The 13,621-nt window shown below is 39.8% G+C and overlaps 1 protein-coding gene across 24 annotated transcripts in view; it reads right to left on the bottom strand.

The window, feature by feature from the left end:
- MAGI1 (membrane associated guanylate kinase, WW and PDZ domain containing 1) overlaps positions 1–13,621 on the bottom strand; it is a 627,461-nt gene that overhangs the window by 474,932 nt on the left and 138,908 nt on the right. The gene's annotated exons all lie outside the window — the stretch shown is intronic.

Below are 13,621 nucleotides of genomic sequence, written 5' to 3'. Positions count from 1 at the left end.
AAGATAAAGACTAACTAAAAACTGATTGAGCTCATTACTTCGTGCCACTGTCTGACAGTATTAGTCCATTCAATTAACCCCCTGAGATACATAATAATATTCCCACTCCACAGATGAAGTACATTGGGGAGGGGATAAGACACCTTACCCTTCAAGGATATTATGAAGGGAAATTCGAGGAAGTCAACTGTGGAATGGGCCTAGAAAGGACCCACATCTGACTTAGAGAGGACTCCAAGAATCGCTTTTTAAAAAGGAACTGATGGGTTCTCTGATTGTATGGCTATGTGGGGAATTTTTTTTTTTTTAAATTTTGCTGCAAAGTTTGGGGTCTTTGGCAATGGGCACAAAAAAAATTAAGCAACAGAAATAGAAAACCTAGTAGCATTGGTGTCAAAGAAAGCAATATGATTACAGTATACTATGTGACTCAGCTATGAATGTTTATCCAGAAATGCTGATGTGCTGACACTGATAATGTAGAAATTAAGAAGACAGAGGAAAGAAAATGAGCTTTAACTGGAGTGAGAAAATTAAATCCTCAAATTCCTTACTAGGGACAAGAACAGGTAATGATAGATAATGCCCATATTTGAAATAACAAGAAATAGAAATACAAACATGATTTCTAAATCTGGAGGGAAGTATGAGAAGAAATAGCTTATAGAGTTAAATATGGTCCCTCTAAGGGGCCCTATCAAAGGGTGGGGAAGGTGATGGTGGGAACTCATATGTTTTTTATAAATCAAAATGCTTTTTGAGCTTCTTAAAATTATCTACATGTATTACTTTTGACTCTAATAAAAATTAAAACCAAACAAAAAATCTTAACCAAGTTTGAGCTGGGATTCAAATGCTGGTCGAAGTCCAAAATTTAAGCCATGATCAACATATTCTGTGATCTCACCTATGGGACCTTGACCCCCATGGAATTTATATAAAATGCTCTTGGAGAAGTCTTAGAAAACAGCTTTACATGTTAAGGCATTTTTGACATAGTCACTAATAGGAAGTCATTCATTCCAAAAGAGATAGAACCCCCTCAGCTCAACTCCTACCAACACTTAACTGGGATGAGTAACACTAGTAATTAAGGCAGAGCCAGAAACACTGGCAGTGTCTCTGTAAGTATCAGTAGCATTCAAAATCCTGCAGATATTTTAATGTGTTTTTCTCTACTTCCACCCATGGGGACAGGTTCCCCTGGGACCACCTCAGGTGGTATCTACCTGGAGAGCACAACACATGCTTGGACAAAGTGCCTTAGCCATCAGGCATGGAATGAGTAAGGTGGAGAAATACTCTCGCAGCAAAACAGTCATCTGGATTGTTCAGTTAACTAATTTTCAGAAGCTTTCTGGTCATCAGAAAAAAACCTGAAAACTTGCAAGAATAGCACAGCCCATACCAAAGCAGGACCATGGTACATCACAAAGCCACTCCGGCTCTGGATGAAATCTTTAACCTAGTAGAACCTTCTGACTTCATGTCAACAGTTTGGATGCGAGACTGTAGATCCATCCTTCAGCTGCCCAAAATAAAGAAAAAATAATAATTCTCTCTAGTCCTCAAATAAGTGTTTATTATACCCCAAGATTAAAAGGAAGAAATACAAGCAAAGGACAAATCAGACCAGAGACAAAATGGATAGGTTTCCTCCCATGATTGCATATTATGTTTGTGACAGTTTAAATATCGCACTTTGCTTCAAGGTTGTCAGCCTGTTTACAAATAGCTCAGGGTCCTGCTCCTCATCACAGCGCAAAGGAAGGCTGCCTGGATTGATTTAATGACCAGCTCTGACCAGAACCTGCCTCCAACTCATCTACGTAACGGATGGGCGGCGGAGGGAGGAAGAAGAAGTAGGAATGTTTGTTGTTCCCCCCCCCCCATTGGCTCAGTTCCTCCTCCAAGCTTCTTCGTTCCCCCTATCTGAGCAGCTTTCACCTGCTGCTGTTGCCAAAGCTCCTCCAGTTGGATGCTGGAGTGTTCAAGATCTATACAGATCTGGATTTGGAATGGCTTCCATGCCATCAATCCACCTTAAAAAAAAAAAGGAAAAAAAAAAAAAACACCTCCTCAGTAAACAAGAGTATCCCCACCAGGCAGTCCCACAGCCTAATTGGGGGTGAGTCAGCTCGTCAATGCACTGGAGATTTTGGCAGAAGCCTCACTGAACATTTCTCAACTTGTTGATGTTAAGCCAGAAATTAAGATGGAAACACAGAAAGAATAGAAGAGGTTTAAGTTCAGTGGGAGTTCCGGACTCAGCAGCTAAATGTCCCCAAAGCAATCACTCTGCATTTGCTTTGAGGACTGTGGAACAGCAAACCCACCTCCAACTATAGCAGGAAGAATTTCAAGATAGGAGTCAAGGTTCTCTGGAGAGAGAAGTCACATCCACTTCCATTAGGGAAGAGGTAGGTCTCCTTAGTGAGTAAACCCCAGCTTGTGATCATGCTATTACAGCCTGAATGATTATTGCAATGTACTAAGGGCTATCAGGCTCTAAGCTGCACATGTTCTAATAACGCTGGGCAACGAGACTTCCCATGTCCCCATCCCAGTTCCCCTCCATGCAGGCTATGCACCCGCAGGCAAAGTTCCTACACAGTGCTCAGAGTCATCTGTGAATTGGAAACGATCATGATTCCTACAACATAGAGGGGAGTTAGAATGTTGGAAGGAGATAATCGGGGTAAGACCTAGTATATATAAAAACCAACATCATTTTATGGTTGTTATTATCACCTTTTTCCCATTTTCCAGGTAATGAAACTAGCCTTACATAAGACAAAGTGGTCCAGGGGTGCCTGGGTGGCTCAGTGGGTTAAAGCCTCTGCCTTCGGCTCAGGTCATGATCCCAGGGTCCTGGGATCGAGCCCCGCATTGAGATCTCTGTTCAACGGGGAGCCTGCTTCCCCCTCTCTCTCTGCTTACGTATAAGCTCCATTTGTCAAATAAATAAATAAAATCTTTAAAAAAAAAAAAACACGGAGTAGTCTGAAGTTACACAACTAGTAAGAACTGGGTCTAACAGACTCCAGAGCTCTTATTACAGCCTCTCCTCTCCCCTAAATTCTCCCCCCTTATCTTCCTAAGGATGACTCCTATGTGAGATCAGCCACTGGCTTGTCAATGCAATAAAAAAGTCTTAGAAGAGCGATTAAAATTCCCTTAAAAACCCAGGTTGTAATCATAACAGTAGTAGTAGAAACTATTGTTTTTCTTGTGGTTGCCATCACTGTAGTAATGTTGTCAGTGACTGATGGCGTGCCACTATGGGCTACGGTGTGTATCTTCGACACCTCTCACCTTCCCTGTTGGGAGAGACTGCCCGTGTCACAATGAAGCAAAACATCAGGAATTTGGAAGCGGTAGCACAGAAAGCACTATGTGTTGGCAGGACAGTTATTACCAAGGAATACTACTGAATAGTCCCAATACAAAGGTCTTTAAGACAGATGGGTGGAAGGACCAACATAAGAAATGCCCCTGTCATCTCGTGTCATCTAGGTAAGCATCACTCTTCTCACTTTTGAGGAGCTGCTGAATGGCTGCCACCAGCACCGCGTATCACAGGGAGACGGTCATTGCTGACACATCACAGCGTTAAAGGCAGGGAAGAAATGGCCTTGATTTTTTTCCATTAGAGAAAAATCACAGCAACGTCACTGCGCTTGAGGGTAAAATTCAAGGAGTGGTAATCTCCCAGATGAAGAAAAAATAAAGGGTTTGAGACAGTACTCTTGGCCATGGACACATCTGAACAAAGCCACATCACTTTCAACTGCTACATTTTTATGGGAAAGGACATAACTTTGGGTCTGATTTTTGCTCTTGTTCTGCACCTTACCTATGTAACAGCAAGGACTGAATCTGGACTGAGTCTTATTAGTGGCTCTACACTCAGTATGTAGAACAATGCCTGGCACATAATAAGTAGATAATAAATATTGGCTGAACGCATAAATCATTTATCTAAATCTCTTAACAGGCAAACACTAAGGGCTCAGTAAATAAATGGTGCCTGATTATCATTACTTTCTCTTTTTCTTTACAGAAAGATCAATCTACCTCTTTGGATCCCCACAATTTGCAAGTCTTAAATGCAAAGTTCATACTCAATAAGTACTTCATGAATAAACAAAGGGGGAAAATATATTTGCCACTATTTCACAAACAGATGCCTGTCATCATAAATGAGGACTTAAATCAAACTAAAATCATACACACAGATACAGAATCACACACAAACTGTGCAATTTACTGTCCATATATTGAACATTTCCTTCCTAGAGAAGACAAAAGGATCTACCATAGAAAAGGTAATGAACCAGTGACTTTTTTTTTTAAACAACCTGAAAGCTCATCACTGTGATTCCTCTTTTCCACCCAGAAAGCACACATCTTGAGGGCAAAAACTGAAGAAGAAAGAAATCCAAGATTGCTACTTCTAGTTGGCCAGAAAAAAAAGGTGAATGATAAGGATGCAATTTTAATTTTAAAGCTTATTACAGACTTGTTTTGAGAGGATGGCTAATAACATTTCAACTAAAAGGAGATGCTTCTCCCTTGCCAATTTTTCTGTTATTTACTCACCTGTGCTCCTATTTCATTAAAAAAAAAAAAAAAATTCCATAGCATTTTGTAACTCTAAACAATATCAAAGATTATCTAATGACCAAACTGCACATTTTACCAATGGAAAAGAAGCAGAGATGTGACAATTTCATGAGAAAACAAAATTATGCTTGGCATAGTCACTGCTCTTAAAACATAGTAAAATAAACACAAACTGACTTTAGATCTGGACAAGCCATTAACAATGTAAATATGTAAAGTGTTGCCTCAGTTTCTATGTTACTATGTTTTCATACACCAGCTTCCACTGTTCCTGCAACTTGATATCTCTCCTGGGAATTCACATGTAAGAATGTCCTTCAGGAGCACCTGAGTGGCTCAGTCAGTTAAGAGTCTGCCTTTGGCTAAAGTCATGATCTCAGGATCCTGGGATGGAGCGCCACGTTGGGCTCTGTGCTCAGTGGGGAGTCTGCCTCTCCCTCTGTCTCTACCCCTGGCTCATGCTCTCCCCTCCCACACCTCTTTGTCAAATAAATAAATAAATAAAATCTTTAAAAAAAAAGTCTTTCAGCAGGTAAAAGTCAGCCAAGGTTCCCAATTCCACATGTAGAAAGTGGTAAAGACCAAAGCCTTACATCTACAGCAGTGGGTAAAAAACATGAATGCTCACCATCAGTATTCCCCCAAATCAAGTAGGCCTGACCCAACCTGATGAACCCTGGTTTCTATGCCTGGAGTAACTCAACCAGAGCTTAAGGGTCTGTGGTCACAGCACACACTCTATGATATAAACACATATCTCATTTATTTTATTTTTTTAGTAGGCTCTGTGCCCAATGTGGGTCTTTAACTCCTGACTCTGAATCAAGAGTTGCATGATCTACTGATGGAGCTAACCAGGCACCCCTCATCTATGATATTAAAGCCAGAGAGACCCTAAAACTTGTCCCCAGGCAACAGGCCACAGAGAAGACAATGACATCTCCCCAATTCCTCACTGTCATTTTCTCTGGTTCCCAGAAAGAAAGGAAGCAACACAAAATTCACATTTCCCTTACGAATGAGCAATCAAGGACAAAAGGGCATCCATAGGATTTTAGAGTTTTGGGGAAGAAAGAGTCGTTCAAGGTCATGTGAAATACTTTCTGTGAGGTCCAGAGCAGTGAGCTCCTACTACTTAGCTCCTACTTCGTGCACTGAGGCTGTAACAATGACAAAGACAGAAACTGAACTTACACCAATGCAGTCTTTACTCTTTTTTTAAAAGATTTTGTTTATTTATTTATTTGACAGACAGAGATCACAAGTAGGCAGAGAGGCAGGCAGAGAGGCAGGCAGAGAGAGAACGGGAAGCAGGCTCCCTGCTGAGCAGAGAGCCCAATGCAGGGCTTGATCCCAGGACCCTGAGATCATGACGGGAGCCAAAGGCAGAGGCTTAACCGACTGAGCCACCCAAGCACCCCCAGTCTTAATGGGAAAAGTCACATTAAAGAATTATTCAAATATTGATGGCTGGTATGGAATCTTGAGGTGAAAAATGTACTGTATTTAAGTGGGTAGGAATGCTTTCAGTAAGCAAGAAGTAAGGGTAACACCCCTCATAAGAGGTTCTCCATATGGATATGCACATTTGGGAACATTTCAAATGCTGTGTGTGCAGTAGAATATATTCAACCCAAAGAGTTTGATGACCATAACTCCACCAACAACAACAAAAAAAGGATGTTTGGGGCAGTAGAGTCAACAGCAAAGCTTAAAAGTCAAGCTTTGACCTTTTGGTGACCAAAAGAAGAAGGGAGAAACCGGAGTGAGATTTTAGAGGAAATTTTTAAAGAACAAGACGGAAGTAAATGAGGAAGGATTAGAGTAGAGAATATGCAAAGTGTTCCCCCACAGGATATGTTTTACGCTGAGATCTAAACTATGACTAGGACATGGGTAGGTGGGTTGAGGAGGATGTGAGCCAGAAAAGCTGTGGATCCTCCCAGGAGTAAGGAACAGCAGGCTTATGTCAAACTGAAGTCGAGATTACGAATAACGAGCACACTGTAGGCGTCTAATAGTTGTGAAAGAAACCAATTTTTAGTTTCCTTCAACCCTTCTTCTTTCACCACTCTGTTCCACATATAGCAGCCTGATGCTGCCTGGCAGATGTGTCAATTCCTCCCAAATACCATTCCAAACAGTCTCCCAGGAAGCAACACACAGAAATTTTAAATCACTCTCTTGTCTTAAAGGACACAAGATGATCTCAGGGTAGAAACTGCACAGAAGGATTTAGGGAACATGGGTTTTAATGCCAGTTTTGTTGTTAATTTACCAGGTGGCCTTTGGCAAGTTGATAAACAACCTTCTGTCTTCACTTCTCTGTCTATAAAATGATTATCCAGAATGACCCTGTTTTGTAAAGATGCTGGCATTTTATGAGATCTGCCAGGATGTACCAATGAATCTGCTTGAAAGTGATTCAGCAATACACTTAATTTAAAAAAACTGTTTAAAACTACTTAAAAGTTGCTTGATCTGTTGATGTGGTAGAATTTTATTCCAAGAGGTCATGTCTTTTTTTTTTCCTAAGTGTTCGAAATCTCTGCTAGATCATTTACATTAATTGGAAAACTTACTATATGACCCAATTTTCAAGTAGTGCAACAACTGAAAACTTGAAAGTAACATACTACTGGCCCAGTGACCATGACCCCATGGGGGTCATGAACTCCAGACTACAATGGTAACAAGAGAAACAAAGAGATATTCTTTGGAAATGGAAGACTGCACTTAGAAACTGTCCTCCACCACCTTACCATCTAAGTTGTGTAACTGTGGGCCTTAACCATTCCAAGACACACCCTCCACATGTAGAAAATGGAGATCGAGACTGCCTTAAATGACAGTTGTTGGAGTCAATTTCCTGATATATTAACAAAACTTAGCCCAGTACATGGCTCATCCCAGATGCTCCACTAGTGGTAACTGACTTAACCTTAGAAATGAAAACAAGGTATCCTACCTTAAGAACCTATGACCATTGATTCAGTACCCACCATATGCATAGATCTCACTGTGCCAGGAACCATAGTCAAGACAAAGAATAATAGTCAAAACCCCCAACATATATTAACTCATTTAAGTCTCCCAATACCCATATGAGTATTATTATTTTCTCCCATTTTATAAATAGAGAAATTATTGAGAGGGTCATTTACCTGAAGGAACATCTAGTAAACCCAGACAGTCAAGGCCCAGAGCCTGAGCTCTTGACCATTATGTTATAATGGCCCTCCATAGAAAAAAGGAGTCCCTCTGTATTGTTGAGCATGAGAACACTATAATCAAAGTAATTTCTTGGGAAAATTATTTTGATCCCATTAACAAAACTACTTAAAAGGAGGAGACTAAAATCAGAAACCAGGTAAACCCAATAGAGAAATCCAGAAGAAAGGGAAAATAAGAGCAAAGAAAATAAACATGAGTAGTACCAATCTTTCCTAGAGCTCACCAGATTCAGACACATAATGTAAAACATCTGGGGAAATCAAGTCTAGCTATTTTCTGGGAAAGCTGGGTCCTTTGACCATGCTATAATCAAGAGTATTCTATTATCAAGCTTCCTCCAAAAACCCAGAAGAAGTGGAGGAAGGAATAAAGCTGTTCTTCTTGGCCAATGGCTGTGAAAAGCCCTTTAACAGTATGAATGTGAGCTTGTCTCTAATGTGTACTGAAAGATTCAGAAGCACCCAAAATCTAACCCAGGGGGTCTGGTTGCGATTCTAGGAAGTTAGGATCAGCATGTAAGAAGCTCATTTCACATCTGTAGAACAGCTCATTAAATGATTATACTGAGCTTTAACAAAGTCTAAGTATACAGAAGAAGGTGTTTTCAAATTTATGGTGTAGGGCCTCAGCTTCCGACATCTGAATTCACACAGGTACTTTTTATATCAAGTGAGGTAGATGACAGAGGAAGCTCAAAATTCTTTTCTCACCTAAATAGACAGTGGTCAAAAGTCATAAGGGTCTCTGGAAACTAAGCAAAGGAAAGTGCCAGAGGTTAGCAGTACCCATCCAGGCAATGGCAAGAGGAGGTCATGTTTCAATAGTGGATCACACAACCGACCCATCCCATTCACCAAGTAAACTTCTGCTTGAGAAAATCGGACTTCCTCTACTGGCTTGCCAACAAAAAATCAACGCAACAAAACGCTGCAATAAGCATTCTATCCTGATGGTTGACATTTATTGTTGTTGTTGTTTAAATAAAACCATAGATGATCTAATTTGTGTGTCGTTCTCTGTGAGATGAATTAATGTGAGTTTGCTCCTGGCACTTAGGTAAATACCCTTGGGAGGCCCTATGGCTGCTGTAGAAGCTTCCCTTAAACCATCATGAGGTCTACATTTCAGACAGGTTTTGTTAGCAACAGAAACCAACTCTAGCTAACTTAACAGAAAAAGAAGTTTATTATGTGGCCACAAAATAAAAAGAAAAACCTGAAGAAACAGCCTTAGAAAGGACAGGAGCCCAAATCACTCTAAAGGGGAAGGCACCAGGAGCTACCAGTCCTTTCTTACCTCTTCGGGAACAGTTTTGACATCTCTGGGTTCCATGTTCAGCTTCAGGAAGGGCATGCCTGATGGGCTTAAATTACATGTTCTCCTACTGCTAGACACAGGAACTTGGCTGACCAGCCCATTAAGAATGAAAGATATTAAGCTGTGTAAGTTATTTATATTTTTGGATATTAACCTCTTATTAGATGTAGGATTTGAAGATATCTTCCCCTGCTAAATATATTAAATATAAATGGAGAAATTATTGAGAGGGTCATTTACCTGAACGAACATCTAGTGAATCCAGACAGTCAAGGCCCAGAGCCTGTGCTCTTGACCATTATGCTATAATGGCCCTCCATAGAAAAAAAAGGAGTCCCTCTGTATTGTTGAGCATGAGAACACTATAATCAAAGTAATTTCTTGGGAAAATTATTTTGATCCCATTAACAAAACTACTTAAAAGGAGGAGACTAAAAAAAAAAGTTAAAAAAAAGTTAAAAAGTTGCCTTCTCGTTCTGTTGATCGTTTCCTTCACCATGCAAAAGCTTCCTATTTTGACGTAATCCCATTTGTTTAGCCAAGTGGAATATTATTTACCATAGCCAAGATATGAAAGCAACCTAAGTCCAACAACAGACGAATGGATCAGGAAAATGTGAGATACACAATCACATATGATTCAGCCATAAAAAGGAATGAGAATCTTGCCATTTGTGACAATCAAGAGGGACCCAGAGTATATTATGCGAGGGGAAATACATCAGACAGAGAAAAGCAAATGCCGCATGATTTTACTTACATGTGGAATCTGAAAACAAAACAAAACTCATAAATAACACAGGACAGAGGGGGAGGAGTTTGGGTAGGCAAAAAATGGTAAAGAAGATTAAGAGACACAAACAGTTATAAAATAAGTAAGTTATGGGGATATAATGTAGAGCATAGGGAATATAGCCAATAATATTGTAATAACTTCATACAGTGACAGATGGTGACCAGACTTCTATAGGGATCATTTTGTAAGGTAGAAAGATATCAAATCTCTATGATATATACCTGAAACTAATAGAATACTGTAAGACAACTGTCCTTGTTGTCTTTTAAAAAGGGGGGGGGCTGAGAGATTTTCCTCAATTAGGATATCAAGGGGTGGGAGAAGGAGGGGAGGAAAAGGAAAAAAAAAAAGGAAGGGAAAGAAAGAAAGGGAACATGAGAAGAGACAATATGCGCTGAGCCCCTCCAGGCAGAAAACATACCAGTGCATCTCAGAAGCAATCTCGTAGCCCACAGCAGCAAATTACAGAACTCTTCCCAATTTCTTTAACATCCCAGTCATTTAGTGGGTGGAGCTCCAAGAAAAAGGCTGAAGTCCAGGTCTAGAAATGAACTCTCATGAGAAGAGCACAGTTAAAACACATATATTAGGGGCTCCAGAGTGGCTCAGTTGGTAAAGCCATCTGCCTTCAGGCTCATGTTATAATCTCAGGGTCCTGGGGTGGAGCCCCTTATTGGGCTCCCTGCTCAGTGGGGAGCCTGCTTCTCCCTCTCCCTCTGCTGCTTCCCCTGCTTGTGCTCTCTCTCTGTCAAATGAATAAATAAAATCTTCTTAAAAATTAAAAAAAATGTATATATTAAAAATGAGCCAAAAGATCTCCAAAAACCATTTACAAGAAAAGATTTCAAGTACTTCACTACAAAATCTTCATTATACTTGCATTTTATGTTACCTAAAGAAGTTGCAGACAGTGTTCCAAAAAACACACTCATGCAGAAGCTGCACTAGCAACCTCTTGCCTAAAAGAAGTAAAATCAAGTGATTGTGAAATGTGGACCTCAGGAATGGAGAGTATCTCTTTTACAAGTGGGTTGAGTCATAGCAAGGAAGAACTTAATAGTGTTAGACAAATAATTCTTTGCAACAATTATAACAAAGACTCCATGTTGGAATTCCACTGAAACTGGCAATTTGCTCTAAGACTCTATTTCTGAAAGACCACCCAGTTTAAGTGGAATGTGTCAACTCCCAAATTACTAATATTCACAGTTTACAAAGGATATTCCTTGAGAGTTGTTCCTTTCAACACTAGCATGAGAATATCCAGTTGATACACTCATACAGAATATCCAAATGATACACTCCAGGACTGCCACTGTTTAACCCTCTCCATGTCTCCCACCATCAGGCAGAACAAGAAAGGATACCTGTGCCACACACAATAACATGGGTTTGTGTTGGGTTTGGGGTACACATGATGGGCATTTGGGGAAAAGTGACCTCCCAAAATAAATTGGTGGGGCCTACATTTTCTTTTCTTTTATTTTTTTTTTAAGATTTTATTTATTTATTTGACAGACAGAGATCACAAGTAGGCAGAGAGGCAGGCAGAGATGGGGGGAAGGGGAAGGCTCCATTGAGCAAAGAGCCCAATGCGGGGCTCGATCCCTGGACCCTGAGATCATGACCTGAGCTGAAGTCAGAAGCTTCATCCACTAAGAAACCCAGGTACCCCCATTTTCTGTTCATCATGAAGAAGTAAGCTTTTCAGTCTGAATTCCCCACTCTACCAAAAAGGAAGAAGAAAAGAATTCTTACAACATTGTGCCCTAAAAAGGCAAAGAAAGACAGAGAGACAAGAGAGACAGAGAGAAAGAGAGATTCCAAGAGAAAAGATAGAAGAACAAGAATGAAAAGAGGACAGAGAAAAGACACGAACCAAACGTTATATTAAAGAGCTCTAAAGTTGATGGTCAATTAATGTGATCCTGACTTCACAATGTAACAGAAAAAAATACATGCCCAAGTAAAGCCTACTGATACCTCTCCTCACCGCCCTTCCATCTGCTGCCTATCCTTAGCTACAACAGGGAGCTAATAACAGCATAGAGAATATGAGTTATTTGACTAAGCACAAACTCATTACCAGTATGAACAAATAAATTATACCACATAGAGCTGGAAAATAGAGAATTTGTCTACACTACCATGCAGGAACACACAAAATGGGTAAACAATAAAGTACTTTTCCTCAAATACAAAAGGGCACAGCTCCAAAGTCTGGAATAAAATTTTTTACAAAGATTTATTTCTTTGAGAAAAAGATAGAGAGAGAGAGAGAGAGCCCGGGGGTAGGGGCAAAAGGAGAGGGAGAAAGAAACTCAAGCACGCTCCATGCTGAGCAGAGTACCCAACACAGGGCTCGATCCCATGACCTTGAGATCACAACCTGAGCCAAAACCAAGAGCTTGGTACTTAGTCGACTATGCCACCTAGGCGCCCCGGGGATAAAATTTAAAATGAGAAAACTTAAGACAACTTAAATCAATTCCCTAACTATTAAAATACTGAACTATCAAACAACGAATCTTGCTACCCAATTAAAAAATATTTAGGTAAAAGATAAAACTTCCGAAGTGGGCAGAATATAAGGAAATTTGTCCTAACAAGATGTGTAACAAAAACTTTAAAATAGTATAAATCCCATCACCAAGCAATTCTGCATCTAACAGTATGTGTCTCAAGAAATATTCAGACAAATAGATAACAGTGTATACACACACACACACAGTTATTCATCACAGTGTTTTTTATAAAAGCAGAAGTTCAGACATGACCTATATATCCAACAGGAGAACTCAACTACAAAACATCCATAAATCAAATATCGGGATAGTGGTACAAAATGCTATTTCACGTGTATGGTGAACATCATTCCCTATCAAATCTAGATCATGTGGGGAAAAAAATTCAGGCTCTGAGTTAAAATCCATGGGACAAATGTTCATACAACCATAGGTGGCACAGGTAGGGGCATGTAAGCATTTACACATAGACATTCATCTCTATAATGTTATTTAAAAATCAAGTGTATGGTATCATAGTTTTGTGTAGATTTTCTAACTATAGCAAACAAGTTAGATAAGTTAAAACAAAAATAACTTAACAAGGATGATGTGATAGACCTTCAAAAAAGGTTAGAACTGTAATGGGCCAAACTTCCATTACATAGAGAAATGAACTATTATATTCCCATCTCCTTATTTTACTAAGTTTCATTACCAAATTAAATCTTACTTCACCCCTTTTCTGCAGAGAATATCCATAGGTAAAGGACCCATTATTAGCAAAAATCACAGAACATGATGACCTTTTTGCCAATCAAACTGCATTAATCAACAAAAACAAGGAAAATACTTAAATAGAAAGCGACTCTTTTCAACTTGAATTTGTTACCTCCATGGGACTTTCACTTCATCTCAAAGAAACATTTATGTCTCAAGCTTCCTTTTAAGGGAAATGATGGTCATACTCTTCAGCAAAGACTGAATTGCGTCCTAAAACACATCCTCCCCTTCCTCCAAATTCTCGTACTGAGCATTTGGTCCCCCCTGATTACAGCACTGCATCTGGTCATGGCCACAGGAATGAGGTCTGGCTAATGAGATGTGAGCAGAAGTGAAGATGTCATTTCCAGGACATGTCTGT

The sequence above is a fragment of the Mustela nivalis genome, assembly GCF_964662115.1.
Source record: "Mustela nivalis genome assembly, chromosome: 1".
NCBI lineage: Eukaryota > Metazoa > Chordata > Mammalia > Carnivora > Mustelidae > Mustela > Mustela nivalis.
This window is presented reverse-complemented; position numbering and strand designations above follow the sequence as displayed.